Below are 6,495 nucleotides of genomic sequence, written 5' to 3'. Positions count from 1 at the left end.
GATAGTGTTTTGCTAATTTGCATGAAACGTTGGACTTGGTCCAGATTCCTCTAACCCAGCAAATTGCAGAAAAACTGGAAGACTCGATTTTGCCATGAAATCCTGAAAGGCGGATCAGGCTAACAACCTCTAAGCCAATTTTTTGTAATAGCCGTTGTCAAATTAACAATCTAAATCTCTTAAAAACATATCACCGCTAAAGTAGGTGAGGGAGAATGAGACTTATCTTTGTAATTCCATGTATAGAAGTGAAAGTCCCCCCCCCCCCCCGGGGGGGCGGGGGATGAAGGCTCCTCACTTTACAGGCAGTGCCCTCCAAGTTCAGGACAACTTAATTTGTCAAGCCTTTTCTCACCTTCTTAACTTTAGGTAAGATGATCAGGTGTTTCATATGTTAAAATTAAAATTTGCTCATGATGCCCATGGTTTGGCATTTCATCTGGAGCTAGTTGGATTAGCTTTTCAAAAATACTTTTACGTAAGTTAAGATAAGATTTTCTCGTATACTTATTTAGTACATCATAAAATACTTTCAAAAATTTAATCCAAACAGCGTAACAAAGTCTTAAGAGTCAAATTTAATATATATTAAAAAATTCTTGCTAAAAGAACTTTACACCCGCGTTATCAGTCCCAACTCAATCCAAATTATTGCGATTCATCCTGCTTTATCATATTGCAAATGATTTGCAGCCTCTATTTATATCCCTGTGCCATGGCGAGTTTATGCATGTAGTCAACCCACGATATTAGCTTTAAATTTTCCATTTCTTATGACAATCAAGTTTTTAATTTTCTATAGATAACTTTTCCAATTTACCAGATGTTTCTTGGGAAAATTGGTGACAAATACCTATTTGGAAATTTATTTGGGAATTGGAAAATCTAGGGTCTTTTAGTACAAATCATTTGATAAGAAAAAAAGACCAAAATACCCTTAATATTTAATAAATTAGAAAGACAGAAGATTAGTAGGAAACAATTGCGTCTGAACTCTTGCTCTACCCTGCATCCTCCATTCCATCCACTAATTATAGTAGGTTCTACCCTAGCCCCAATCCATCGATGAAGGGTTGGGAGGTAAGTTGTTTCTATGCTCTCTGCATTTCAGTGCTTGGAGGAGATGGTTGTAGTTCTATTCATTATTGACCTAGCTTGCTTCAATGGTTTGTTGCTTTGTGTGTTGTGATGAGTAGATTGCCTAAAGAAGTTATTGCTTTTCCCACATAAGTGGCAAGATTGTCACTACTAAGGGAAGATTCAATATGTTGGTGGGAGAGCAAATGAAAGAATGGTAAGAGAAGGAATGTCACTTAATGAGCTTAGAAAAATAATATATTCATGTGTTGGTGTTCAAGGTAAAAGATATCAGTTGAAATGTATATTATCATAATTAGATCAAAGTACTATTATAGACATAGAAGATGATGAAGGAGTGCAACAACTAGTACAATTTAAAGATAAATGTGCACATTTGTATACAGTTGAAAATGTAAGTGAGCTAATAAATGAAGGACAATCCATGATACTTTCACAATGATAACTTACATGGAAGTCTAAAAAGTGTTTTGAATTGGTTGGGAAGAATTGGTTATTAATTGACAATAAATATTGATGTAGGTTAGAGACCCTAGAAGGATTATATGGATCATCTATTGTTGAGTCCACATCAAGAAGATATCAGAAGACATGCCATGTTTAATTGAAAGTGTGCCTACAGCCATGCCTTGAGAATGGTTCTGAGAAGTAGAAGGACTTGCTTTATGATCCTCTTCAAAGGTTTGCAAATGCTGTTGAATTCAAAGAAGCACTCTATAAGTACAGCTTGGCACATAGATTTGTGTACAAGTTTGTGAAGAATTGTGCAAGTAAGATGATTTTAATGTGCAAGGTGGGTGGGTGTCTATAGAAGATCACTGCATATCAAATAGGGGAGGAATGCATGTGTACAAGTTTGAGGGGGAAAAAAAACATAATCACTTAGTACAGGATAGTAAACTAACCTCAACTTGGTTGCTTCTGTAATCAAAGATAGTTTGAGGAGTTCTTTAGAAATGTTGGTCAAAGAGGAGAAAAGACGATAATTGGTGATGTTAATAAGAGACAAAAAGCAAGAAAGTATATTCTGAATATCACTCTTATTACTGTTCTATTTGGAGTGCGACATAGGGGACCCTTAAATAGATAAAACATTAACAAATAATTGCTAAAAATGAGGACTAAACTGACCGGAAATACTGACCCACTAACATACTATCTTGATCCACTAGGTTACACATAGCAAATTGGATAAGCTTGAGCCCTACTCAACAGAAATATGTCTCACGTGACTAACCCACTAATTTTGAACCAGTCATACTAACACTTCCCCTTGATTCAAAATCTCTTACTTGTCACATACTCCTAACAATGACATAAAAAACTAATGCTTGGCTTGAGAAAGGGACTTTGTAAAAATATCAGCTGTTTGCTTATTTGTGCCACAAAATTTCAGCTCAATTCTTCCATCAGCTACAAGTTGTCGAATGAAGTGACGCTGCACATCAATATGCTTAGTTCTTCCATGGAAAGCTAGGTTCTTTGCCATTGTAATTGCTGATCTGTTATCCCAAAAAAATTTTGTGGCTTCTTTTTGCTCATGATGTAAATCAGCAAGAAGTTTTCTGAGCCATAAAGCTTGTCGAGCTGCAGAGGTTGCTGCTATATATTTTGCTTCGAAGTATAAGGCCACTATCTCTTGTTTCCTTTGAACTCCAAGTTATTACTCTGAAGCCAAGATTGAAAGCACTACCTGGAGTACTCTTTTATCATCCAAACTTCCTGCCCAGTCGCTGTCTATAAAGCCAAACAGTTTGAAATCTAATACTTTAGAGTTATCCTTTAGCAACTAGCTGAGCTTTATGCTTTTGGATGCTTCCATCAGCATTATATTTTTTCAGAATACCCACTTCAGCCCTATAATATTCTTCCCTTCAGGAGCATTAACCAACTCCCATGTTGAGTTCTTCTCAATGGATTGCATTTCTTTTGCTATGGCCTTTTGCCACTCAAATTGTTCTATTGCTTCTTCAAAACAAGTTGGGTCAGAATCATATAAAGCAAAATTATAAGAAGCATAAATTTCTCTTAGAGATCTGAATTTTCTTGGCAATGTTTCACTGGAGGATCCTGAGGATAAAGGACTTATTGGTCTAGTAGCGCTTTTGTCACTAGGTGAGGATAAAGTAGAATTCGCAAGAGATGCTGTTATAGCTTGTGCATTATCAAATTCTAACGGAACTTGAACAGCAGCACCTTTTTCTTCAATATTCCACTCCCAACAAACTTCTTATTAAAAACAACATTCATGCTTACAATCACCTCGCCACATATAGTATTATATAGATGATATGCTTTGGATTGAGTACTATAGCCAATAAAAATGCATTTTTCAGATTTTGCATCAAGTTTAGGATGAAAAGTAACCAAAGCATATGCTATACAACCAAAAATCTTTAAGTGGCTTACCCGTGGCTTCCCTCCCAACCAAGCTTCATATGGTGTTTGATTCAAAACAGCCTTTATTGGAGAGATATTCAACAAATAGACTGCTATTGCAACTGCCTCTCCCCAGAATTGATTTGGGAGGTTTTTTCCTTTCAATAGACTTCTAGCCATCTCTACCATAGTTCTATTTTTTCACTCAGCTACATTATTTTGATGTAGTATGTAAGATGCTGTAAGTTCCCTGTGAATACCATACTCATCACAGAAAGCAATAAAATTGTTAAATAAAAATTCACCTCCTCTGTCAGTTCTAAGAGCCTTTATAATTTTCCCACTTTGATTATCCACCAAGGCCTTAAATTTCTTGAAATTCTCAAAAGTTTCATATTTGAACTTCAAGAAATAAATCCAACTCATGCGACTGTAGTCATTAGTTAATTACAAAAAATACTTACCTCCACCAAGTGACTTAGTTTGCATTGGTCCACACAAGTCAGCATGCACAAGCTCAAGACAATTAAAAGCTCTCCATGATTTTCCAATAGGAAAAGAATTTCTAGATTGCTTTCCATATACACATCCTTCACAAAAGTCAAGTTCAACAATATGTGGCAGACCAATCACCATTTCTTTTTCATTCAAAAGTTTCAAACCATTCACATTCAAATGCCCATACTATAAATGCCACAAGTTGGCTTCATCATTCCCCTTAACAATCAAAGCACTATTCATGACAGTTGCAATATCAAGAGGGAATATTTTATTCTATGTCATATTAACAGCAGTAATAATAGGACCAGATTTTTTATCATAAATAGTGCATGCATCATCATCAAACCCAACTCTGTATCCACTACTCATCAATTGTCCAACACTTAACAAATTGTGAGCTATCTATGGCACAAATTGCACATCAATAAGAAGCTTTACCTCACCTTGAATATTCTTTATAGCAACTATACCTTTTCCTTCAACATGGACTTGCTTGTCATCACCAAGTCGAACATCACTTTTCTTCATTTCATCAAGATCTCTAAACAAAGATCTCAAACAAGACATATGATTTGAGTAGCCACTATCAACAAACCAGATATTACTTGATGCATGACTTGTAACATTCCAAATATTTTTTTAATTTTTAAGTTATGGTTGTGATTAATTAATAGTAATTAGAAGTATGTTACTATTTGAGTAAGGAGTTTATATAGAATAAAATTTATTCTTAACGACTTAAATTACAAACTATATAATTTTAGAAGAAAGAGAAAATAAATCAAGTTATGTTGAAAAAAAATATATATTAATATTAATAATTTAAAAATAATTAAAATAATTAAATAAGTAATATATATTATAAAATAATGTAAGTGGGTGGCATGCCACCCACTATTACTAGAGAGGGAAGGGAGTAAGTCCGTGACCCTCTCACCTTTAGTTAAAATAATAATAATAATGGCAGTGTCATTTTTTTCGTTCCTTCTCCCCTAGTCCGTGTCCTCGCCACCACCGCGACAGTGAGTGAGTGTGAGAGGAAGATTTAGGGTGTGAGAAAGGAAGGACTCTAATTGGGCACATATAAGATATTTAGGTAAGCTATTTTCATCCTACTATTTTTATTTAGCTTTTTCTTTTTCATTTTTGTAAGTTTATGGCAGAAAATAAAGCCTATTAGGGCTTGTTAGATTTTTAATTTTTAAGGGTTCTAACTTATTTTGATGATATAAATGGAGCTTATGGGGTTAGAATAGAAGCCTTATGACTTAGATTTTTAGTTGGATGATTGATTTGAGGCAATATAAGTTAGGGTTTGGTTGGGAAATTGTGATTTGTGTTAATGATGGTATTAATTTCAAAATTTATCTCTTAGTTGGGTTCATTGGAGGTTATATTGAGGATTCAATGCTTGAACTTTGAGGATTTTTATTGAATAAGAATGTTGATGATTTTTTGGAAAGACTTTAACTAGTGAGAGTTGGATGTTTTGAATAAATTGGGGAAAATAATATAAGTTGTTGATTCTAATGAATGGGGAATGGTTAATGGAAACAGGGAATAGGATTGTAATAATGATTGGAGGTATAGTTGATATATGGTTATTTTTCTAAGAGTTAAAGTAAGCTCTTTTTGGAGATTTTTGGATAATTTGAAGGAATTATTCTTATTAATAATGTGAATGAGAGAAATAGAGTTGGGAATTACTAGAAATTGTCACTTGGAAGAATAGATGAATTATTATTTTTTCTAAAGATAATTTTTTTTAAAGTAAGCCAATTATGGGGATTTAGTTAATAAACTATTTTAATGCTATATTAATTAGTCTTTTTATATTAATATATGTTTATCAATTTATTATTGTAGAGTGAGCTTAGTTTGGGCCTTGGGTCTTGAATCCTCCTACTTTTAGTTCTTGTGTCAAGAACTTGAGGTAACCACTTTCTAATTTACCTTATATACTTGATGTGATTATAAGCATGTGTTGATATTATAAATGTTATCATTATATGTTATAGTGGTTTGTGTATAAAAAGTGATATATACATATATATATATATATATCAAAATGTATGTTTTGATAAATTTATTAGTTAAGTGGGCATGAATTATTTTATGAATATCTTGTTGATGTTGAACAAATTTGACTATTGAATCTGAGAATACATTATGAGTATTGGATTGTGTGGAATTGGATGGTTGAGTTGTGCTGTATTAGGTTATGCTGAAATGAAATTGTGGGAGGTTTGATTATTTATGCCACGTGATATAGCCGCCACTTGGCGCCCAGTGGCTGGCATTAACATTCTTAGGGCTTTCGGTATCCCCCTTCCTTTGGTCGGGTCAAGGGTCAGCCTAAGGGACATGACACCTTTCCATATTCCAAGGAAAGGGAACCCATGCTCTGATATGAGCTCTGTAACTTTTGGCCGAGTTACACCTCATTATTGGAGAGCTTGGTGCAATCTTGTAAAAGAGACAAATCCCGTTATGTGTGAATAGCCCATGGGTTCTGTC

This window comes from Neltuma alba, unplaced genomic scaffold (assembly GCF_004799145.2).
Source record: "Neltuma alba isolate B1F8T4 unplaced genomic scaffold, ASM479914v2 tig00011777_pilon, whole genome shotgun sequence".
In the NCBI taxonomy this organism is placed as follows: domain Eukaryota; kingdom Viridiplantae; phylum Streptophyta; class Magnoliopsida; order Fabales; family Fabaceae; genus Neltuma; species Neltuma alba.
Note: the sequence above shows the minus strand (reverse complement) of the source record.